This window comes from Mobula birostris, chromosome 3 (assembly GCF_030028105.1).
Source record: "Mobula birostris isolate sMobBir1 chromosome 3, sMobBir1.hap1, whole genome shotgun sequence".
NCBI lineage: Eukaryota > Metazoa > Chordata > Chondrichthyes > Myliobatiformes > Myliobatidae > Mobula > Mobula birostris.
This window is the reverse complement of record NC_092372.1, coordinates 224294380-224320412: the sequence shown is the minus strand read 5'-3', so window position 1 is coordinate 224320412 and position 26033 is coordinate 224294380. Positions and strand designations below refer to the sequence as shown.

General features: G+C 43.5%; 1 protein-coding gene across 1 annotated transcript in view; it reads left to right on the top strand.

Moving 5' to 3' along the window:
• Positions 1 to 18160: 18160 nt before the first annotated feature.
• Positions 18161 to 26033, top strand: part of arhgap39 (Rho GTPase activating protein 39) — a 682545-nt gene continuing 674672 nt past the window's right edge. The window contains exon 1 of the mRNA XM_072252088.1: positions 18161 to 18296. The gene's annotated coding sequence lies outside the window, so the exon portion shown is untranslated. The remainder of the gene's footprint in view (positions 18297 to 26033) is intronic.

Here is a 26033-nt window from a genome sequence, read left to right as displayed (position 1 = left end):
CCCTATATCAAAGGTAGTTTCATCTCCCTCGGACACAGGGGAGCATTTCCAGTAGTTTACCCTATCTAATTCTGTGTTTCTCAGTCACGTCTCCTCTTAATGTCCTCTGCTCCAGGGAGAACGGACTTGGCCTCTGTGGTCTCTCTTCATAACTGAACTGCTCCATCCCAGGCAACAGGAGACCATAAGACCACAAAATATAGGAACAGAATTAGGCCATTTGGCCAACCGAGTCTGTTCCGCCATTTCATCATGGCTGATCCGTACTTCCTGGTGAATCTTCTCTGCGCCTTCTCTCCAGCTATCACATCCTTAGAGTTCAAAGTAAATTTATTATCAAAGTTCATTTTCTTGCAGGTGATGGGGAGGGAAGGAAGGTGAGTGTGGAAGTGGTTTCTCATGGGGAACAAGGACATGGCAGACCAATTGAATAACTACTTTGGTTCTGTCTTCACTAAGGAGGACATAAATAATCTTCCGGAAATAGTAGGGGACAGAGGGTGCAGTGAGATGGAGGAACTGAGGGAAATACATGTTAGTAGGGAAGTGGTGTTCAGTAAATTGAGGGGATTAAAGGCAGATAAATCCCCAGGGCCAGATGGTCTGCATCCCAGAGTGCTTAAGGAAGAAGCCCAAGAAATAGTGGATGCATTAGTGATAATTTTTCAAAACTCATTAGATTCTGGACTAGTTCCTGAGGATTGGAGGGTGGCTAATGTAACCCCACTTTTTAAAAAAGGAGGGAGAGAGAAACCAGGGAATTATAGACCGGTTAGCCTAACATCGGTGGTGGGGAAAATGCTACAGTCAGTTATCAAAGATGTGATAACAGCACATTTGGAAAGTGGTGAAATCATCGGACAAAGTCAGCATGGATTTGTGAAAGGAAAATCATGTCTGACGAATCTCATAGAATTTTTTGAGGATGTAACTAGTAGAGTGGATAGGGGAGAACCAGTGGATGTAGTATATTTGGATTTTCAAAAGGCTTTTGACAAGGTCCCACACAGGAGATTAGTGTGCAAACTTAAAGTACACAGTATTGGGGCTATGGAATTGATGTGGATAGAGAATTGGTTGGCAGACAGGAAGCAAAGAGTGGGAATAAACGGGACCTTTTCAGAATGGCAGGCAGTGACTAGTGGGGTACCGCAAGGCTCAGTGCTGGGACCCCAGTTGTTTACAATATATATTAATGACTTAGATGAGGGAATTAAATGCAACATCTCCAAGTTTGCAGATGGCATGAAGCTGGGCGGCAGTGCTAGCTGTGAGGAGGATGCAGGGTGACGTGGATAGGTTAGGTGAGTGGGCATATTCATGGCAGATGCAATTTAATGTGGATAAATGTGAGGTTAACCACTTTGGTGGCAAAAACAGAAAAACAGATTATTATCTGAATGGTGGCCGATTAGGAAAAGGGGAGGTGCAACGAGACCTGGGTGTCATTATACACCAGTCATTGAAAGTGGGCATGCAGGTACAGCAGGCGGTGAAAAAGGCGAATGGTATGCTGGCATTTATAGCGAGAGGATTTGAGTACAGGAGCAGGGAGGTACTACTGCAGTTGTACAAGGCCTTGGTGAGACCACACCTGGAGTATTGTGTGCAGTTTTGGTCCCCTAATCTGAGGAGAGACATCCTTGCCATAGAGGGAGTACAAAGAAGGTTCACCAGATTGATTCCTGGGATGGCAGGACTTTCATATGATGAAAGACTGGATCGACTAGGCTTATACTCGCTGGAACTTAGGAGATTGAGAGAGGATCTTATTGAAACGTATAAAATCCTAAAGGGATTGAACAGGCTAGATGCAGGAAGATTGTTCCCGATGTTGGGGAAGTCCAAAATGAGGGGTCACAGATTAAGAATAAAAGGGAAGCCATTTAGGACAGAGATTAGGAAAAACTTCTTCACACAGAGAGTGGTGAATCTGTGGAATTCTCTGCCACAGGAAACAGTTGAGGCCAGTTCACTGGCTATATTTAAGAGGGAGTTAGATATGGCCCTTGTGGCTAAAGGGATCAGGGGGTATGGGGAGAAGGCAGGTACAGGGTTCTGAGTTGGATGATCAGCCATGATCATACTGAATGGCGGTGCAGGCTCGAAGGGCCAAATGGCCTACTCCTGCGCCTATTTTCTATGTTTCTATGTTTTGGTGGGCTCTTTGGCAGAGCCCCACATGGGAGGCTGATACCAAAGGTCAGAGCCAAGGCAGGTTGGAATCAAATTTGGTTTGGTCATCAGAGACAGGGAGTAATTGTGGCAAGTTGCTTTTGTGATTGGAAGTCTGTGACCGTGGCGTACAACAAAAAACCAGCATTGGGGCCCTTACTGTCTGTTATATACATGAATGATTTGGGTGCAAGTGTAGGAGGGATGATTTAGAAACCATAGAAACCATAGAAAAACTACAGCACAGAAACAGGCCTTTTGGCCCTTCTTGGCTGTGCCAAATCATTTTCTGCCTAATCCCACTGACCAGCACATGGACCATAATCCCTCTATACATCTCCCATCCATGTATCTGTCCAATTTATTCTTAAATGTTAAAAAGGAACCCGCATTTACCACCTCATCTGGTAGCTCATTCCATACTCCCACCACTCTCTGTGTGAAGAAGCCCCCCCCTCATGTTCCCTTTAAACTTTTCCCCCCTCACCCTTAACCCATGTCCTCTGGTTTGTTTCTCCCCTTGCCTCAGTGGAAAAAGCCTGCTTGCATTCACTCTATCTATACCTATCATAATTTTATATACCTCTATCAAATCTCCCCTCATTCTTCTACGCTCCAGGGAATAAAATCCTAACCTATTCAACCTTTCTCTGTAACTGAGTTTCTCAAGTCCCGGCAACATCCTTGTAAACCTTCTCTGCACTCTTTCAACCTTATTAATATCCTTCCTGTAATTTGGTGACCAAATCTGAACACGATACTCGAAATTCGGCCTCACCAATGCCTTATACAACCTCATCATAACATTCCAGCTCTTATCCTCAATACTTTGATTAATAAGGCCAATGTACCAAAAGCTCTCCTTACGACCCTATCTACCTGTGACGCCACTTTTAGGGAATTTTGTATCTGTATTCCCAGATCCCTCTGTTCCACTGCACTCCTCAGTGCCTTACCATTAACCCTGTGTGTTCTACCTTGGTTTGTCCTTCCAACGTGCAATACCTCACACTTGTCTGTATTAAACTCCATCTGCCATTTTTCAGCCCATTTTTCCAGCTGGTCCAAGTCCCTCTGCAGGCTCTGAAAACCTTCCTCACTGTCCACTACACCTCCAATCTTTGTATCATCAGCAAAATTTGCTGATCCAATTTACCACATTATCATCCAGATCATTGATATAGATGACAAATAACAATGGACCCAGCACTGATCCCTGTGGCACACCACAAGTCACAGGCCTCCACTCTGAGAAGCAATTCTCTACTACCACTCTTTGGCTTCTTCCATTGAGCCAATGTCAAATCCAATTTACCACCGCTCCATGTATACCTAGCGACTGAATTTTCCTAACTAACCTCCCATGCGGGACCTTGTCAAAGGCCTTACTGAAGTCCATGTAGACAATATCCACTGCCTTCCCTTCATCCACTTTCCTGGTAACCTCCTCGAAAAACTCCAATAGATTGGTCAAACATGACCTACCACGCACAAAGCCATGTTGACTCTCCCCAATAAGTCCCTGTCTATCCAAATGCTTGTAGATTCTGTCTCTTGGTACTCCCTCCAATAACTTACCTACTATCGACGTTAAACTTACTGGCCTATAATTTCCCGGATTACTTTTCGATCCTTTTTTAGACAACGGAACAACGTGAGCTACTCTCCAATCTTCCAGCACCTCACCTGTAGACAGTGACATTTTAAATATTTCTGCCAGGGCCCCTGCAATTTCAACACTAGTCTCCTGCAAGGTCCAAGGGAACACCCTGTCAGGTCCTGGAGTCCTGACAATGTTCTATGTTCTATATAATGCCCAGGTTCATATTTTTTACTGTTATGCTGTATGTATTTCATTTTGAGGTGTTCTGTGAGAGCTGCCTGTTTGGGTTATGTTTGGGTTACTGTTGAAGATAAGAGAGAGGAGAAATGTGTGCCATCCAATTAGGATGGTCGGACTAAGGGGAGGTTTCTCTGGTGAGGGACACTAAGGTTGAGTTTGGAGCTGTGGTTCAAGAGGAGATGAAGAGAGAGGACGTTGGGGAGAACTGGTCGTAGCATACGATCCAGTGGGAGACCCGTTTGTTCGAGATGAATTGTGAGCGATGTTCAGAAGGCGGTGTGTGCTTTCCTGTTGACCGAGGGCCCAGCGTGTGAGTGACAGAGAAGTTCAAGATGAGCACATTTGACTGTTTAATTAGAATGGGCCCTTTACTTTTTGTTATTCTCTACTAACCCTTGAGTTAAGATTCATTAATTTAATTCCTTTAATCATATGCAGTGTGCTGTCTGCTATTTTGGGGCATTAATTTGCAACAGGGTAGCGAATTACACAGCATCCACACAAACACTATGAATGGAGGTGTTGCACAAGGTTACGAACCACATGTGTTGATGATATCATCTCTCTCATGAGATACAAGGGAGGAACTGAAAACCAACACAGGATGTCAAATTACACAGCCTCATCCCACCTCGTCCATACAACTTCCCATTCTCCCTGCCCCCCTCTTCCATTTCTCTCGTCACTGTGGCAACCACATCTCCATGGCAGCACACTAAATGTGGATGAAACCCAATTCCTCATCTACAGTTTCCAGAGATCGCAAGTACTTGCAACAGAGTCCCAGTTGTACACTTACCCTCCTCCTCCCACCGACCCCTTCCTCAGCTAATTTATTAAAAGACTCATTTGAAATCTATCTTGTAGGAGTTATATGATCAGATTTTCTATGTTTATGATTTGTACTCAGTAATGGGTAACATGTATGAGTCTGGAATTGAAGGAATGCAGAGGGCCGAGGGCTAGCGATTGGGTCAGTGGGGGGGGGGCACAACAGATTGGAAAGCAAGGCTGATAATTTCAAAACCTAATCTCCCAGTTATCAAGCTGAAGTTCAAGCTTATCGTTATCTGACTGTACGTACAGTATATACAAACAAATGAAACAATCTCCCCCAGACCACGGTGCGCCCACTCAACATATATTGCACATGGCACATAAAACAAAATATTACCACAGATAAGTTAATAAAATATCATTCAAAGTGCATGTAGTGTGCAGCACAGGTGAACAGTAAGCAGCCCGCTGTCCGGGTGACGAGACCTCGGAGATGGCAGGGTATTCGTTAGCCTCACAGCCCAGCGGAAGAAGCTGTTGCCTACCTCCTTCCTGACAGTAGTGGGTTAAAGAGACCATGGGATGGGTAGCAGGGATCCTCAGTAATGCTTTGGGCAAAATATCGCTGAAACACTCAGATCACTGACATCAGACTTCAAGCACTAATCTTAAAATTAGAGTCGCAGCTCAGTTCACTGGGATGAACCTATTATCTTTAATCAAATGTGGGCTTCTACTGGTTTACAGGCTGAATGGGAGACATTTTGAGGCTGTGGTGTCTCTCAGTGCCGAATTCAGTTGTCAGCATGCTCTGTGCTGTTGTGGCATGGGAGGACGATAATGATCCTGACAACATCATTAAGGAGCTAATTTCCAGCTTATTGCTGGCAAACCGCGGCTCTGGTGATTGTTGCAACTAATCAGAATGTAAAGCTGCGTTCCCTTGTTAGCAGAGGACTTGAGAATAATTAGATGACAGCACACACACTCAGTGGGTTCCCGCTGGGTGGGTGCCGTGGCACTCGATTACTGCAAGCAGTGAGCATTGATCACAATTTGGGATTAGTGTTACTTGATAGTCAGCTTTCTTTCTCGAGGCTTGGTGGATAGTTCCCGAGATCCTGAGACTGATGCTGTAGGGAGCTCAGCTCCTGGGAGGGCCACCCACAGCGGTAAGGGCAACTTTATTTTTTTAATTTTTATTTTTATTGAGATTCTGGCTCTGTGAGCCACACTGCCCAGCAACCCCCGATTTAACCCCACCTAATCACGGGACAACTTACAATGCCCAATTAACCTACCAACCGGTACGCCTTTGGACTGTGGGAGGAAACTGAAATGCACGCGGTCACGGAAAGAACGTACAAACTCCTTACGGGCAGTGGCAGGAATTGAACCCGGTTAGCGTTGTGCTAACTGCTACACCACCGTGCCATCCCACAGGGGAGGTTCCAAAGAGCGATCCGACCAAAACCTCAACGGTGAACCTGGCAGACGATGATGACACGTCACAAAGAAGTGAACGCGGAGAAAGGCTGCAGGTGGATAAGTCCCCTGGACCGGACGGACTACATCCCAGAGTCCTGAGAGAGGTTGCTGAAGAGATAACGGATGCAGTGGTCATGATCTTTCAAGAATCAGTTGATCCTGGCGTGGTCTCAGAGGACTGGAAGATTCCAAATGTCACTCCGCTCTTTAACAAGGGAAGAAGGCAAAAGAAAGGAAATTATAGGCCAGTTACCTAATCCCAGTGATTGGGAAAGTGTTGGAGTCTGTTATTAAGGATGAGGTTTTGGGGTACTTGGAGACTAATCATAAAATAAGTCAAACTCAGCATGGTTTCTGTAAAGTGAATTCTTGCCTGGCAAATCTGTTAGAGTTCTTCAAGGAAGTAACAAGCAGGGTGGACAAAGGAGAAGCAGTGGGTATCATTTACTTGGATCTTCAGAAAGACGTTTGATAAAGTGCCACATATGAAGCTACTTAACAAGGTAAGTCTCACCTAGTCCCACCAACCTGCACTTGGAGGGTTATGGTCCGAGTGCAGGTCGGTGGGACTCGGTGAGAGTAAGAGTTCAGCACGGACTAGAAGGGCCGAGATGGCCTGTTCCCGTGCTGTAATTGTTATATGGTTATATGGTTATAAAATCCTATGGTGTTACAGGAAAGGTACTGGCATGGATAGAGGAGTGGCTGACAGGCAGGAGGCAACAAGTGGGAATAAAGGGGGCCTTTTCTGGTTGGTTGCCAGCGACTAGTGGTGTTTCTCAGTATTGGGACCACTACTTTTCACATTGTTTATCAATTATTTTATTAATGGAATTGATGGCTTTGTGGCAAAGTTTGTGGATGCTATGAAGATAGGTGGAGGGGTAGGTAGTGTTGAGGAAGCAATGTGATTGCAGCAGGACTTAGACTAATGGGAAGAATGGGCAAACAAGTGGAAGATGGAATACAGTGTTGGTAAATGTACGATAATGCATTTTGGTAAAAGGAACAACAGTGCAGACTAGTATCTAAATGGCGAGAAAGTTCAAACATCAGAGGTGCAGAGGGACTTGGGAGTCATCGTGCAAGACTCCCGGAAGGTTAATTTACAGGTTGAGTCTTTGGTAAACCAGGTAAATACAATGTTGGCATTTATTTCAAGGGGAATAAAACATAAAAGCAAGGAGATAATGCTGAGGCTTTATAAGACACTAGTTAGGCTGCACTTGGAGTATTGTCAACAGTTTTGGGCCCCATACCTCAGAAACGATATGCTCTCATTGGAGAGTCCAGAGGATGTCCACGAGGATGATTCCAGGAACGAAGGGGTTAACATATGAGGAGCGTTTGGCAGCTCCGAGCCTGTACTCACTGGAATTGAGAAGAATCGGGGGGCGGGGGGTTGGGGGGGTTTCATTGAAACCTACTGAATGTTGAAAGGACTAGGTAAGGTGGTTGTGGAGAAGATGTTTCCTGTGGTGACGGTATCCAGTACTAGAGGGCACAGCCTCAAAATTGAGGGGCAACCTTTTAGAACAGAGGTAAGGAGGAATATTTCTAGCCAGAGAATGGTGAATCTGTGGAATGCTCTGCACAGACTGCAGTGGAGGCCAAGTCCGTGGGTATATTTAAGGCACAAGTTGATAGCTTCCTGATCAGTTGGGGCATCAAAGGATATGGCGAGAAGGCAGGTGTCTGGGGTTGACTGGGATCTGGGATCAGCCATGATGGAATGGCAGAGCAGACTTGACAGGCTGACTGGCCTAATTCTGCTCCTATGACTTATGTTCTTAAAACACCAGATTGAGATTTAGATTAATATTGAGATTTAGATTCATTTATTTATCACGTACATCGAAACATACGTACAGTACAGTGAAATGCATTGTTTGAGTTAACAACATAACCAAGGATGTGCTGAGGGCAGCCAGCAAGTGTTGCCACACATTCCAGCACCAAATATTTATTGCAAATAATCATTATAAATCACCAGCTGTAATTGTTATGCCTGATCTGCTAAGTGAGATCCTCCAGCTTTGTGTGTGTTCCATTAACTTTCAACAGCTGCATGTTACCGCAGCATGTGCAATGCCTTTTGTCTCCAGTTGGTGGGGCTGCTGACTCACAGATCCAGCAGGTCTGCTGTCCTGGGGTTAAAGGACTGTGCATGTGTGTGCAGGCGCGAAGAATGGGGCTCGTTTTGCTGTTGTTGTTTTGTTGCTTGTTGTGTTCTCTGTTGTTCTGCTGACCATTGTGGGCATCGTACGTTGGTGCCGGAATGCGTGCCGACATTTGTGGGCTGCCCCCAGCACATCTTAGGGCTGTGTTGGTTGTTAATGCAAATAGTGAATCTTCCTGTGTTCCAAGACAGGTCTCCTTGTCCGTTTTTGCTAATTTCATTGTTCGACAGGTGTTTTGATAATTCACACATTCCACTTCCCCAGCAATGCAGTTAATTACACTGGTGCTCCACAAGATTGCATCCCCAGCTTCTGCACTTCCATTGTGTATTTTTTATTGTGTCTTTATGCTGATTGTGTCTTTTTGTGGTGAATCAGATCCCGAGTAATGATCATTTTGTTCTCCTTTACACTCCTGTACTGAAAATGACAATGAACTATTTTGAATCCATCACCCTGGCCCTGCATTGATCTCTGGAGCATCTGGACAGTGAAGGCATCTATGTCAGGCTATTGTTTATTGACTGCAGCTCTGCCTTCAATTCTACTACTCTGAGCAAACTCATCACCAAACTCCAGACCCTGGGAGTCAATGCTTCCCTATGTGACAGGATCCTTGACTTCCTGACCAACAGACCACAATCAGTAAGAACAGGCAGCAACACCTCCGCTACAATTATTCTCAACACTGATGCTCCACCAGGTTGTGTTCTCACCCCCTCCTCTACTCCCTGTGTACTCATGACAGCGAGGACAGGTCCTGCTCTACCTTTGCAGATCATACCACCGTGGTACCCAAGCAATGATGACTTGGAGTACAGGATGGAAATAGAGAACTTACTGACACGTTGTCATGACGACAACCTTTCCTTCAATGTCAACAAGAGAAAATAGGTGGTCATTGACTTCAGGAAGGGGTGGGGTGCACATGCACCTGTCTTCGTCAACGATGCTGAGACTGAGAGGGTTGAAAGTTTCAAGTTCCGAGTAGTAAACTTCACCAGTTGACTGTCTTGGTCCAACCAGGGCCAAGAAAACTCACCAACACCTCTACTTCCTCAAGCGACTATATAAATTCAGCATGTCCCCATTGATCCTTACCAATTTTTATTGATGCACCAGAGAAAGCATTTTGTCTGGATGCATAATGGTTGCTACGGCAACTGCTCTGTGCATGACTGTAAGAAACTGCAGAGTTGTGGACACAGCTCAGCACATCACAGAAACCAGCCTCCCCTCCACCAACTCTGTCCATACTTCTTGTTGACTCAGTAAAGCAGCCAGCACAATTAAAGACTACAATCCTCTCTTCTTCCCTACCCCATCGAGGAGAAGATATAGAAGTCTGAAAGCATATACCACCAGGCTCAATGACAAATTCTATCAGACTCTTGAACAGACCTCCTGTACAATAAGATGGACTCTCGGACTCAAAGTCTACCTCATTATGATCTTGCTCTTAATTAATTTCCTGCACTGCACTTTCTCTGTCACTTTTACTTGTGTTCTCAATATTATTTCTCACTTATTTATTAACCAGTAGTATTATTTATTTTTGTAATTGCACAACTTGTCTTCTCTTGCACATTGTTTGTTTGTTGAGGATAAAGGGGAAGCCTTTTAGGACCGAGATTAGGAAAAACTTCTTCACACAGAGTACTGAATCTGTGGAATTCTCTGCCACAGGAAACAGTTGAGGCCAGTTCATTGGCTATATTTAAGAGGGAGTTAGATATGGCCCTTGTGGCTAAAGGGATCAGGGGTTATGGAAGGAAGGCTGGTACAGGGTTCTGAGTTGGATGATCAGCCATGATCATACTGAATGGCGGTGCAGGCTCGAAGGGCCGAATGGCCTACTCCTGTACCTATTTTCTATGTTTCTACATCCATCTTTGTTTGTGTGTAACTTTTCATTCATTCTATTGTGTTTCTTTTTATCTACCGTGAATGCTTGTAAGATAATTAATCTCAGGGTTATATATGGTGACATATACGTAGTTTGATAATGAAATTTACTGCAACTTTGAACTTTATTCTCCATTGTTATTGTTTTACTTTGTTCTGCCTCGGTGCTGTTGCAAGATGGAAGAAGATGGAGGTGCATAGCCGCCAACCCCAGATTCAGGACGGCACCCACTGACTGACTGGCTGACCTCAATGCACTGTGTAATGATCTGATCCGTATGGACAGTATGCAAGACAAACTTTTCACTGTATCTCGGTACATTTGACAATAATAAACCAATACCAAATAACAATTTCATTCTTCTTCGTAGAATTGTGAAACCTTCCCAATACTCTGGTTTGTTGCTCGTGTTCAAGATTGTTTCATGTCACTTCCAGTACCCAAAATAATAAAGAACAAAATAATTGTTACTCCAGATCCGACACAGAACAGAAAAAACATAATGAGGTAAAGATAAAAAAACAACAAATATAAATAATTAAGATAGCTTATATATGTGGATTGATTGAATTTCCATAAAGCGACACTAGGCATAGGAGAGCCTGTACATGAGGTCTGAGGAGAAGGCTGAAGAACTGAGATGCGAGGGAAAATAAATCAGCCATGATGGAATGGCGGAGCAGACTCGATGGGCCGAATGGCCTAATTCTGATCCTATGTCTTATGATCTCATCAGGGATTGTAAGGGATGGCACTGGGAAATTGGCTGTAAGATATAATTCTATGAGTACAACTATTTTTCAGACTGTTGCATGACATCTGTGAAACAGCTCTCCCTCCCATTTTGATGCCAGTCCTCCATTGTTTCTGAAAACAACTTCGCAACATCAACTGAACTGGAAGCAACTCTGCTAAAGTTTGTCAAAGGTTACAGGGAGAAGGCAGGAGAATGGGGTTGAGAGAGGGAACCAGCCATGATGGGATGAGGAGCAGACTCGATGGGCTGAATGGCTTAATTCTGCTCCAATATCTTAAGGTCACATTTGGATACAAATCAGAATCAGATTTATTATCACTCTTTTTTATAATGTGAAATTTACTTTGTGGGTCTTCAGGGTCTTGTACCGATCCCACGATAAGCAGTAATGAAAAGGAAGCCTGTCTCTGGTGGCGAGGATCTTTGGTGATGGATGCTAACTTCTTGAGGTACCCTTCAGAATGGGAACCGGGGGGGGGGGTTGTGCACGAGATGGAGCTGGGTTGAGTCTATAACCCTCGTCAGCTTCTTGTGTGTTGCAGCCTCCACAGCAGGCGGTCATGCAACCAGACAAAAACCATTCCTCCATACATTGACGGAAATTTGCAAGTCTTGGGCGAGATACCAAATATCCTCAAACTAACATTCATCCATCAGTAAAATTCCTAGAGTTCCCTCACACCAGAAAGTTACAGAGTAATTCAGCATGGAAATAGGCCCTTCGGCCCAACTGATCCATGCTAACCAAGATTCTCATCTAAACAAGTTCCACTTGCCCATGTCCTTCTAAACCTGGGGGTTCACGGTCTCCTTGCTTAATGGTATTGGTCCATGGAATAAAAAAGGTTGCGAACCCTTTCTCTAAACCTTTCCTTTCCATGTACTTGACTAACGGGCCCTTTAAATGCTGTTAACGGACCCGACTCAACCATTTCTTCTGGCAGCCGGTTGCATATACTGACCACCACCTGCGTGGAAAAGTTACCTCTCCAGTTCTCATTAAACCTCTCTCCTCTCACCTTAAACTTATGGCCTCCAGCTTTTGATTCCCAACCTGGGAAAGGGGACTTCTCATCATAAACACGGGAGATTCTGCGGTTGCTGGAAGGGCCTGTGAGCACGCTGAATCTCTACATAGCATAAAGAAAAGAAATGAGATCAACCCCCCATTCTGCTAACACATCGGAATATAAACCCAACCTGCTTAGCTTCACTTTATAAGTCAACTCCATTGACACAAGATTTGCAGATGCTGGAATTCTTCAGCAACAACACAAAATGCTCCAGGAACTTGGCAGGACAGGCAGCATCTACGGAGAGGAATAAGTAGACGATGTTTTCCGCGGATTCTCCTGACCTCAGTATTTCTGATTTCCCATCCAATTTCCTGGGCCAGCTGATGAAGAAACTCCTTCACCTCACCGCCTGGTTCTGTAGAGGTGTTTGATATTCTTCTCCATAGACACTGCTGAGTTTCTCCAGTATTTGGTGTGCTTTGCAGAAGACTGCTCATTCACTCTATCTATACCTCTCACAGTTTTATAATTGTGGGGCACAAGGACCACAGCCACTGAAGACGACCCACCATGTGCTCAGTGCAAACACAAAGAGGCAACATACATTATCAGTAACAGAATGACTGTATGGCTTTCTTCTCCAAATGCATCCCTTCTCTTCTCCCTTCAATACAGGTTCCATCTCAGAATTCATCAATAACTTACCTTTCCGTCCCTCTGCCAACCTATTTTCTTTGGAGGATTTGATTGCCATCTAACTGGTTGCACCCTTGTCTTACACTGGATTGGAAAATGCTTCAGAGGGTTGTAAATTCAGCCAGCTCCATCATGGACACGAGCCTCCCCAGTACTGAGGACGTCTGAACCCATCATATTCATGCAGCTACAAAGAAGGCGTAACAGCGGTTATGTTTCATTAGGAATTTGAGGAGATTTGGTACGTCACCAAAAACGCTCGCAAATTTCTACGAATGTAGTGTGGAGAGCTTTCTAACTGGCTGCACCACTGTCTGGTGTGGTGGGGGAGGGAGCTGCACAGACCACAGTAAGCTGCAGAGAGTAGAAAAATTAGTCAGTTCAGCCTCCATAGTATCGGGGACCTCTTCAAGGAGCGGTGCCTCAGAAAGGCAGTGTACATCATTAAGGACCCCCATCACCCAGGACATGCCCTCTTCTCATTCCTACCATCAGGAAGGAGGTACAGGAGCCTGAAGGCACAAACTCAGCGATTCAGAAATAGCTCTTTCCCTCTGCCATCGGATTTCTGAATGGACTTTGAACCCGTGAAAACTACTTCACTACTGAGTTCCTCTAGCATTTTGTGTGTCTTGCTTGGATTTCCAGCATCTGCAGTTCTGCTCTTGTTTGACATGTGTGTGTGTGTGTGTGCGCGTGTGTGTGCGTGCGTGTGCGTGTGTGTGTGTGCGTGTGTGTGTGTGTGCACGTGTGTGCATGCGTGTGCGTGTGTGTGTGCACGTGTGTGTGTGCGTGCGTGTGTGTGCGTGCACGTGTGCGTGTGTGCGTGTGCGTGTGTGTGCACGTGTGTGTGTGCGTGCGTGTGTGCGTGTGTGTGTGCACGTGTGTGTGTGCGTGCGTGTGTGCGTGTGTGTGCGTGCGTGTGTGTGTGTGTGTGTGTGCGCGCATGTGCGTGTGTGTGTGTGTGTGTGCGTGTGTGTGTGCGTGCGCGTGTGCGTGTGTGTGTGTGTGTGCTGTAATTTAGGCTTTTTCTTTCTCTATTATTATGTATTACATTCTATTGCTGCCACAATGTTAACAAATTTCACAACATATGCTGATGATAGTAACCCTGATTCTGATCTTCCAAAGGCAATGCGTGAAAAAGGTGCCACCCTTTGTTCAGGACCCGGACCACCCACGACATGCCCGCTTCCCATTACTACCATCAGAGAGGAGGCACGGGGCCCTGAAGACACACACTCAGCGTTTTAGGAACAGTTTCTTCCCTTCCACCATCAGGTTTCTGAATGGACCATGAACCCACGAACACTGCCTCACTATTTATGCACTACTTACTTAATTCATATATATATGAATAGGATTTGGTTGGTGATGAAAGAAAGAAATAAAGATTGGATTTGTTTGTCACAGTGAAATGCTTCATTTACGTCACAACCAAAGCAGTCCGAGGATGTGCTGGGGGCAGCCTGCAAGTGTTGCCACACATAGCGTGCCCATAACTTACTCATCCTAACTCATACGTGGTGAAGGTTGCAACTGTGGTTTATTTCAGCTCAAACCTCGATGCCTTATTGTAGGGCTGGGGGACCTTTCTGGGAGCACGTACCCAACTGTAGTGCAAAGATGCACCCAGGACATCCTCTCTCCTCACTGCTGCCATCAGGCAGAAGGTACAGGAGCCTCAGAACTCACACCATCAGGTTCAAGGATAGATAATACCCCTCAACCATCAGGCTCTTGAACAAAAGGGGATAACTTCACTCAAATTCATTTGCCCCATCATTGAACCGTTCCCACAACCTTCAAGGACTCATCTTCAAGGACTTTTCATCTCATGTCCTTGATATTTAGTACTTATTTATTTATTATCATTCTTTCTTTTTTTAATTTGCAGTTTGTTGTCTTTTGCAGACTGGTTGAACACCCAAGTTGGTGGTCGGTCTTTGATTGAGTCTATTATGGTTATTATTCTATTATGGATTTATTGAGTATGCCCACAGGAAAATGAATCTCAGGGTTCTATATGGTGACATATATGTACTTCGATAATAAATTTACTTTGAACTCTGAACTTTGAAAAATTCTCTTGCATGCTATGGTAATTTTGAGCAGAGATTATCATTGACTAACAACAACTGTGGACTTTTTTTAAGAAAAAAAGGATGAATTCTTTTGATTATTTATGAGTATTCATGCTTTACTAATAACAAAAGTATAATAGAGATAGATTAAATAAGGAATATTTTTTTAAAAAAACCTGTTCAAAACTTATTAACATTATTTTAAAAAATACATTTGAAAATAATATAATTTCCAAATAGGATTGTTATTGTAACCATTTACTACTGAAACACTGAAGTGTACACCAGGTCTGTGAGGATTTCAGAACAAATCATCCAGGGGTTCAGTGCTAACCTTTTAGGTGCTGGAGCTGACAAAATGCTTGCCATTTCCTATATCCTCTCTCTATATATGTCACACCCAATTTGTGTACCTGCTTATTTCATGTACTGGGCATCTTCCTTGCCCCATTCGTGTAATGAAGAGGTACACAAATTGGGTGTGACATATATATATATATATATATGAATAGGACTTCTTATAATGTCAAGCACTAAACCAAGATGAAAGAAACACATGAATTCCAGAGCTCCACAGAAATATAGTGATAGTTAAGACATTAACAAGATTATAGCCTATCACTACATTTCAGTGTATAACCGGTACAATAAAACATATAATACATAATCTAATAATATGACAAAGTATTGCACGGTTGCACTCACTAATTATCAGAAATTATAATTATCAAGCAAGTAAAGAAAAAGACGGTAATCATGTATTTTACCAATTTAAAAGTAATTACCTACCTACCAAATGCCACCAATGAGAAGTTTCACAATAATTTCCACAAAGGGTCAGGTGTAATATGTGTTTGGGGGGTCTGAAGCAACTCTTGTCCTGGTGTCATGTGCTGATCTGTGGTACCACAGCCATGATGTGACATACTGCTCAGGATTCCACTGAACTAGAGGAGGTCCGTGTAGTTCAACAAACATAAGTGCTGATACATGATTTATGAGAGTTCTTGAGTATGTTGTTGTTATTATCAAGTTCATGTGACTAAATCCTCTCTCACACTCAGCAGTACTAATAGGAATAACTTGTGAACAGCTCAGTAACAGGCGTAGATCTTGGGGGATCTAAGATTTTTATTTTCTCGGTGAACAATACTCAAACAATGAGTGCTGGGGAGAGACTGAGGATCTGTGAAATGGCGGGAGGCTACAGCAGGGTATGCTGGGAAAACAACGGGTCGAGCGAGGAGGAATTTCACAAATACCTAAATAAAAAACAGTCACAGCTCCAGGATTTCACCCAAAAATGATCAAATATCCTAATGTTATTAGTGGTATTTTCCCCATCAGCCACCACCCCCTCTCCCCAACCCCGCTTCCGTAAAATTCCCTGTATTTAATATGTGGCCGCTGTTAAATTCCTTTCTTGTTTATTTGACTTTTTTTTACGGAGGTGCTGGAGTAGTGTGCCGGTGAGCTCTGGCGGCACTGCACCCCTGAAATCATCCAACATCACTTTTTTTCACAACTGTCTAGCTGTTGGCATGAGACATTTCCTGTGAAAACATCACACTGCTTTTATGTTGTAAAAAATCATCCACTGCTTCATTTGACAGTAAAGATAATCACTATGCATCTTTTTATTAAGGGTGGATTTTAAGGAATTGAGGGGCAGCACTGTGTGCCATGTGCTAACAAAATTTTTGAGCGTGTCATCTTGGGTATGTGTGTCATAGTTCACCACCCCTGCCTTGGTGTAAAAGGCTTACTGGGGCTGGAATGTGTGAGGTGTGCATAGGAGAGCGTTTGGACGCAGTATGTAGATAGAGAAACAAGGAAAGAAACACTTTTGGAGCCTTGGGACTGTAGCCAGTTAGGTGGAGGAAATGTCAGTGGGGGAGCATTTTGGAAATAGTGATCATAACTCTGTATATTTCAAAGTGGATATGAAAAAAGGTAAGGATAGACTGGGAGAATCTTCTCACAGATATGTCCACATCTGCACATTGGAAAGCATTAGAAGGGGAAATAGCAAGAGTTCAACATGTTCCCCTAAGGGTGAAAGCCAAGGATAACAAGTGCAAGGAACCCTGGACATCAAAGGGGCATATAGATAAAGAGAAATAAGGACGTATCAAAAATCCCTTCCCCTCTCCTCTTCTTCTATTCCCACTCTGGCCTCTTACCTCTTCTCATTTGCCTATCACCTCCGACTGGGTCCCCTCCTCCTATGGTCCACTTTCCCCTCCTATCAGATTCCTTCCTCTCCAGTCCTTTACCTTTCCTACCTGCCTGGTTTCACCTATCATCATTTAGCTCTCCTTCTTCCCCTCCCTCCACCTTTTTATTCTGGTGTCTTCACCCTTCCTTTCCAGTCCTGAAGAAGATTCTTGGCTCGAAGCGTTGACTGCTTATTCATTCCCATTGATGCAGCCTGACCTGCTGAGTTCCCCCAACATTTTGTGTGAGGACGTACACGCCAGGTATACAGAACCAATGACAGGGAGTCCTATAAAGTGTATAAAAAGTGTAGGGAAATGTTTAAAACATAATCTGGGATGTCAAAGATAGATAACAAACTATTTTTTCCAGACAGGATTAAAGTAAATCCAAAGACATTTTATAAATATATTAAGGATTAAAGAATAACTAGGGAAAGAATGGGTCCACTGAGAACAGCAGGGCAATCTGGAGCCAGAAGTTATCGGTAAGGTCCGCAAAGACAATGTTGTATTGGTATTCCGAGGGAAGCAGGCTTTGTAGTTGGAGAATGGCGAAGGGGAAAGTGATGTTCTGGTGCATTAATAAAGAAGAATTACTTAGCGGTTATTAAGTTGGATAAATTCTCAAGGCCGGTTGGGACTAATCTAGGAGACAGGAAGAGATCGGTGGAGCTCTGATTGAGATTTTCACATCTTCGCTGAGGTAGCAGAAAACAACCAAAAAGGCGATTCCCCTTTTCCAAGAAAGGCAGCAGGAATAACCACAGAGGTGTGAGTGAGTCCCTGTCTACCTCATATCAGGATCTCTTATACTCGCTCCCAGCTGAGTTAAAATTTCTGGAGGTCTTCGGACTACAACTCCCAGAACACCGTGCAGGAGAGCATTTGCGGACGAGATGGCGCATCGAGTGATGGGCGAGCCAGGCAGGGCGCCGGGATCATCGCACTGAGGATGGGCGGGGCCCGGAGTCGCGTGCCGACGTCGGGCGGGGCTGTGAGCGGCGTGCTGACGTCAGGTTGTTGTAGGGACGGTTGTAAACGCGGCTCTAATATTAATGATGCTCGAGCCGGTGGCTGAGGAGAGTGGCGTCTCGGATGGATCCGTTCCTTGCTGTCTCTGAACTTTACTTGCGCTGATGTGAAGATGGCAGAGAGGTCGGTTGATTTTTAAGTGCAAATGTATCCGACTTTTATTTCATCTGAGGTGATTTAATATTTTTTGCCCGGGTTTTCTGTGACTTTTCCCGTTAACCCCTCAGATGCGATGTTTGTGCAACTGGCACGTTTGCAGGTGGCGAGCAGGTCCTCGGTGAAGGCTGTGGGAGCTGGGGGGTTGGAGAAGGTGCAGGGAATGGGCGGCGTAGGGGGCTCGGTCGCCGATCCGGTGATGCCGAGCGCGCTTGACACCGAGCATCAGCCCTGCATCCCTGGCGGGAGCGACTGCGCAGGCGTAGGCGCCAGCCTCCCACTGGGCCTGCGCGATTCTCGAACAGGTGCAGCGGTATGCGCATGCGTGGCATCGCTGCTGGTGGATTTCAGGCAAGGTTGCGGTGCTGGAGCATCCCGTTTTACCCATTAGAGCCCGTGTCTGCGAACCACCTCCACGTGAGCTAGTGAGCCTGAGACCAGTCTGCATATCAGTTTGAAACACGCACTCAGTCCCGTTTTGGAACGAATATCTATTGCTTGAGCAGCGATTTGTGTCGTTGGATTGGGGAATTGCAGCATGATGCATCAATAACAGGGTTGATAGATAATCCAGCCAAACACTCCATCCACTAGTCTGCAGAAGACACAGGCAAAGGGAATACAGAATGTGGGAATCACATTCATCGAGCGCTATTTCTCCCAAGCATGCTTCATCTTCTACATGTTATGTCTCAAATTGATTGTGTAAGAAAAACATAAGTTGCCTAATTTGCATTTGAATGAAATGGTACTAATTACCACCGTCTTCAGCTTTTCTTATTTGAGCTCTAATGAATACTGCTTCTAAAGATAAGTCTTGAAATATGAACTATGGCCCCTCCACCATATCATCCACCAATTCTACTGCCTGAGCCTCTTAAGAATCTAAAACAGCAATCATTTCACAATGTAATCTCTCTTCCATAGAGAACATCATTGGCTTGCATAATCACTTCTGCAGAGGTACCACAGACTTTCAGGAGATGCCCTGCCACACTACACACTCAATACGTTCTGATCAGAAGTATATATTAAAAAATCTAACGTGAATTTCTGATGTCTTCAATTTGGGTATTTTAGTTTTTTATTTTATTGAGATACATCACAGAACAGGCCACCCAGCAACCCCTGATTTAATCCTAGCCTAATCACAGGACAATTTATATGAGCAAATAACCTACTAACCCGTACATCTTTAGATGGGGGGGGGGACAGAGCACCTGGAGAAAACGCGCATGTTCCATGGAGAGGATGTACAGACTCCTGGCAGATGACGTTGGAACTGAACTCCGAACTCCGATGCTCTGAGCTATAATAGCATTGTGCTAACTGCTACATTACTGTGGCACTATTTATATTGATAATGTAAATAATATATCATGATTTAATTGATGTATTATGCATGCAAATCCCTCTATGGAGTTCTGCTTTAAAGCTTTTCTGTTCAGTGTGGGTAGGAGTAAGTCTTGATTCTTGAGTCTTTGCTGTTGATTCTTCTTACCTTTGGTAAGACTGTAGTCAATCTACCCTGCAGCTTTTCTCTCTCTACTGTAATGTTATCAAATATAAAGCACACTGGGCCTGCAACATATTGAATATAACCTTTTGTTTAAGCATTCTGTGTCTTGAGTCACAAAACCAAAGGTTCATGTGAATGATGCCGTTGTCTTTTGTGAATATTAAGCACTGATGTTACAGTTGTAATCACAAATTGTGATCTGCTTAATGTCAAAAGGTAGAGAAATATTGCCCTTAGGAAATAGCTTTTATCTTGTGCCTGACGGTGTCACTATGAAATCTCAGAGTAGTTCACAAGGAATGCAACACAATGACTGATATATTGGCAAAGATGGAAAACATTGTTCATGATGGTAACCCGAGGAAAGATCTGTTGAACCGAATAATCGGCTATACGGAAATGCCAAGGCATCTTGACCGCAAGACCTCACAAAGGATTGTAAAGACTGCTGAGAGGATCATTGGATCTTTCTTCCACCTATTCGAGATATTTATCAGGAGTGCTGAATATATGCAGGACTATTAGCATTGTTAATGATATCTCACATCCGTCCAACAACCTCTTTGACTCTCGATCATCAGGCAGGAGGTACCGTAGCATTAGGACAAGAACTGTTAGGATAGGAAGCAGCTTCTTCCTCCAGGCTGTAAGACCACTGAACCCTCTGCCATCACCCATGTCTTATGATGTATGAAGTGTCAGAGGTGTTATACAGTTTACTTTTTAACTTGTGCACTTTATGATTTGTTAATTTACTAGTGGTAATATTACTTTGTGTTATGTGTGAGTTGTATGTACTGTGTTGTGCACCTTGGTCCAGAGGAATGTTGTTTTACTTGGCAGTATGTGTGTGTATGGTTGAATGATTATAATCTGAACCTGAACAAATATAGAATATTCTGATCCCATTCCTTGACTACAAGACTCTCTCACTCTGTATTCTCCACCTCACCTTTTCCAGGTCTTGGTCTGCCATATACATCAGTGGCAAGATGGCTGACCTGCTCTCCCTCACATACCAAGTCCATAATTTATTTAAACCTAATTTGCTTTTAAAGCTGTCACAGCAGGAAAGGCTTTGTATTACTGAGAAAAGAAATGCTTCTTGTTCTTGCATCTGTGTCCGAGATCAAATGATATAGCCTATGGTGATAAACTACTTTGAACACTTGCTGGATGCCCCTGGTACAAAACTGTTCCTGTCTCAATACTTATTGAGAACTTCAGTTTAGTTATTGTTGTTCCTTTCCACACATTGGGCAGCAACCCTGCCGTTTCTTTATTACGTTCGTTTTTTTTACGAGGCTGGGTTGCTAGCTTGACGCTCAACCCTGTACGGATGGAAAGTGTGCAGGGAGCCAGCTGGATTCAAATCTGAGACCACTCACCTTGAAGTCCTGTGTGGATTCCGCTACACCACCAGCCGGCTTCAGTTTAGTTACCCGATTCCATAATGTAGCAGTCCAACTAATGCACCTGAACATCTGAGCTATTGGTTTCAGTTCCAGAGTAAGTTATTTGTTTTAAGAGACATTTAGATAAGGACATTTGTGGAAGGATATGGACATTGTGTAGGCAGAAGGGATTAGTTAGGTTGCCCATTTGATTGGATTGGCACCGCTCTCTGGACCAGTTCCTGTGCTGTGTTCCCTCAGTAGTAACCTCTCTGAAATGATTTTATTTTGTGACAATGACAACATGATTGTCTTCTAAGCAGTCTTGTATTTGGAGCTGAGTTAGTTACTTTAGTCGTGAGTGAAAGTGATAAAATATTGTGATTATTATGATATCCCACTATTTCGATGGTTGGTTTATTCGTTGTACATTGTAATTTATGGATGAGTTTATTGCCATTTCCTTAATCTCAGTCCTGTTGATCTTTTGCAGTTCTTTTCTTTATTGTCACATGTGTAATCAATTTAGCAGGAAGATTCTGACCTCATTTCAGCAAGTGATTGAGCAATTAATTTGCAGTGGATTATTGAGATTTTTGCAGATATTGTGCTTAATGCATAATGCTTAACAGCTCTGGTGAACCATTCCTCATTCTGCTGACCTTTTAAAAATTAACGTGATGCAAGGTTATAGTCTTTTGAGAAGAAAACATTTGGCATTCTGTGCATGTTCTTTGATAGTCTGTACATTTTTATCGCTGTTTATTAGTAAATCAATTACTGCATTTCCTGGCTTCCCCTCCATTTGGAAATGATAGAAGACAGCAAGAAAATGTATTTTTTAAAAACCTAAATGATTATTTTGCAGTGATGTTCTTTCTAGTACAAACCATGGCATAACTTTGAATAGGTCTGATTAAGGACAGAAGAGGAAAGGTCCAACTGGGTGTGCAGGCAAAATTTCAGACCAGAATCATGGCTCTGTGTAGACTTGTTCTTCCATCATTCTTGGTTATTGACACCTTTTCTGTTCAGATGTGAAACTAATTAACAAACTTAGCAACTTATGGATGAGTTGAAAGCAGGTGTTGGGGGGGGGGGGGCGAGGTGAGACCGCTGCTCCAACTGGCTCTTAAGCAATTGTATCTAGTTGTCTGCCTTTACCTGAAGTTTCTCATTCACTCTACTTCCCCCAAAAGATGGGAAACTTACCAATCTTTTGGTAAAACCAACTGACCAGGTTAAACTAGAAGCTCAATAAAGTATTAAAATTGTCAACCTTCTTGGAAGTTGGTTAGCCATTCCTGGTTGGGATTATATTTTTGCTTTCTGTAAAAACATAAAAATAGTGAACTGCAAAGCCCAAACAAGAGTACATTTGGTGCTGGGATGTATGGTGACACTCTCAGCACATCCTTGAATTTGTTGATTGTTAATACAAGTGATACATTTTCCTGGATGTTTCCATGTGTATGCGATAAATAGATTTGAATAAATTGATTAATGTGATGGTAACATCCAGGTAGTTCTGTATCTATTGGTGTATAGAAAGTACCATAGCTTCTGGGTTTATCCATGAGGACATTGAAAAAAAAACACAACTGTATTATGTGGAAGTAATTAAAATAAAATGTCAAGAGCAGGGGTTCCTATCCTTTATTATGCCATGGATCAATACCATTAAGCAAGGAAGCAAGGAGTCATGTGGACCCTGGGTTGGGAACCCCTGGTCCAGAGAAAAGGAACAGCTTGAAAATCTGCAGTGTCTTTCAGAACCTCTGGTGCTCCAGTTTGCTTCATAGCCAGTGACATGCTTTTGAAATGATAGTCAGATGTAGTGATATGCACAATGTAATCGTTATTTTCGTTGCAGTTTTTACTAATAATTATCTGCTGTTTAGTATGTTTCCTAGTGGCCACCATATGGATATGGAGTGTAGACCCCAGTGGTTAAGTTTGTATGATTCTGGAAAGCTCTAGAAGCTTCTCTTCGAATTGCGTTATTTGAATAGGGGTGATCTGATTGGCTGACTCTCACCTGTGAATTTAAATGGAATTTTTCTTACCAATGGAGTATAAAAAGATCTGATCATGAGGCAAAGCCATCTTTTGCTTTGACTTCTGCCTTCTGCTACCAGCTTCTGTTGTTACTGTCTGTTTTAAAGTTTACTTTGTTCTATTTACACTCAATAAAACGATTGTGAAGCGACAAATTATGTGTCTCTTTCCTGACTTCTGAAAGAACCTTGGAAAAACATCAGAATCCAACAATTTGTAGATGTGTGTGAACTGTTTTACAACAGACTCCTATAACGGTAGTGAGCCACATCCAGGCACTTTGGTTTGGGTATTGAAATTTCCAACATTGCTTTCAATGCTGCAGCATCCTTTATATACACCTGTGATGGAGCTGAGTTTTTGGTCTAACATCTTGGATTTTGATTCAAAGGGTCGACTGCTTAGCCAAGACTAACATTCTGAGTTCAAGCTACACTGCATGTATCAGAAGTTCAAGTTTAATTGTTCAACCATACACATGAATAGGCAAGTTCCTCTGGGGGCAGGGTGCAAAACACAGAACCAACAGTCACACACAGCACAAAGCACATATAGTGCATATATAATTACGATAGTAGAAAAACTTAGTTTTTAAAAAAAACTAATAATGTAGCCCAAGTCATGGCCTGTAGATTGATAGTGCATGGATGTTGTCCTGGAGCCATGTTTCCTCAAGAACAAGCCCACAACAGTTCCTTATCTTGCGCAAGTGCAGCCACAGACAAAGGCAATCCAGCTTGTCTTCTTGAAAGCAAACGCTGGAGGGTAGCACTGATGTGAGCGGCCATGTTACAGGAAGGATGTCTGATCCAGTGAAAGAATATTGGAAGGGTTCAGATGAATCTAGATTGACTGCATGTGGTTATGATCAAAGTTTTTGCTAGAATGTACAGTCAAGTGAAATTTAGGTTTTTGTGATTAGAAAGAATGAAAGCAGGTTATTTCAATTGGTTACAAAGAAGCATTAAACAAGAATTATCTCCAGGTGACTGAAGCTGATCTTCTCATGGGTTATTAGAATTCTTTTCTAGTACCTGTTGAACTTGAGATTATAATAACTTTCAAAATGGAATTGGTTAAATATTTAACAGTGAGAAGCATTAAAGAGTGTTAACAATGGACAGGGAAACATTGCTGGAAATTTAAGGATCAGGATTGCTTGAACTATAAGGTGAAGTCTTTGCAGTAAATATTGCTGGTTGTGATTTTGGTGGATAGTGTCAGCTAAATCCTGCTTATTTCATATTTCCTTTTGATTTGGAAGGGGTCCATTTGGCCTTTCAAATCCATGATAGTTCTTGGAGCAATTCTAGCAACCCATTATCCCAGTAATTGTGCACATGCACATTAACAGCCCTTGATTCTACCACCATTCACCTATACTGGGGCTAATTTTACTATATACAGTTAATGTACCAAGCACAAACAAGATAAAATCTGCAGATGGAGGAACTCATCTGTCTTCTGGTCACTAGAACTGTGAAGTAGCACCACTGATCCTTAAATGCATCAATATTTCTGGAATTGCTTCCTTTTGCTAAATATACATTGACAGTATAGTTCAGTTCTTGCCTTCAACCACAAACAAGAGAAAATCTGCAGTTACTGGAAATCCAAGCAACACACGAAATGCTGGAGGAACTCAGCAGGCCAGACAGCATTTATGGATGGTGGGGAGAAAGTACAGTCAACAATTTGAGCTGAGACCCTTTGGCAGGACTGGAGAAAAAGGATGAGTAGATTTAAAAGATGGGGGAAGGGAGAGAGAAAAACACAAGGTGACAGGTGAAACTGGGAGGGGGAGGGATGAAATAAATAACTGGGAAGTTGATTGGAGAAATAGATACAGCGCTGGCGAAGGGGGAGTCTGATAGGTGGGGATAGAAGGCCATGGAAGAAAGAAAAGGGGGGAGGAGCACTAGAAGGCGGTAATTGGCAGGTAAGGAGATAAGGCGAGTGAGGGAAAAGAGAATGGGGACTGGTGAAGGAGAGGATGGGAGGAGGTTTGAGAAATGGATGCTTCTGCCATTAGGTCGGAGGCCATGACATATCGGAATGGGAAGTGGAATTAAAATGGGTGGTCAGTGGGAGATCCCACTTGTCCTGGTGGACAGAGCGTGGGTGCTCAGCAAAACTGTCTCCCAATCTACGTCAGGTCACACTGATGTACAGGAGGCCACATCAGGGCACAGGGTATGATCCTAACAGACTCATAGATGAAATGTTGCCTCACCTGGAAGGACTGTTTGGGGGGCACTGAATAGTAGTGAGGGAGGTGGTGTAGGGGCAAATGTAGTACTTGTTCTACTTGCAAGGGAGATATGTGGGGAGAGATGAATGGACAAAGGAATCGTGTAGGGAGTGACAGAAAGTGGGATTGGAGGGAAGATGTGTTTGGGATCCCATTGGAGAAGGCGGAAGTTCTGGAGATTTATGCGCTGGACGCGGAGGCTGGTGGTGTGGTAGGTGAGGACAAGAGGAACCCTGTCCCTGGTAGGATGGCGGGAGGATGGGGTAAGAGCAGACGTACGTGAAATGGAAGAGATGAGGTTGAAGGCAGCGTTGATGGTGGAGGAAGGGAAGCCCCTTTCTTTGAAGGAGGACATCTCATGAGTTCTGAATGAAAAGCCTCATCCTGAGAGTAGATACAGAGAAGATGGAGGAACTGAGAGAAGGGGTGGCATTTTTACAAGTAACAGGGTGGGAAGAGGTATAGTCCAGGTAGTTGTGAGA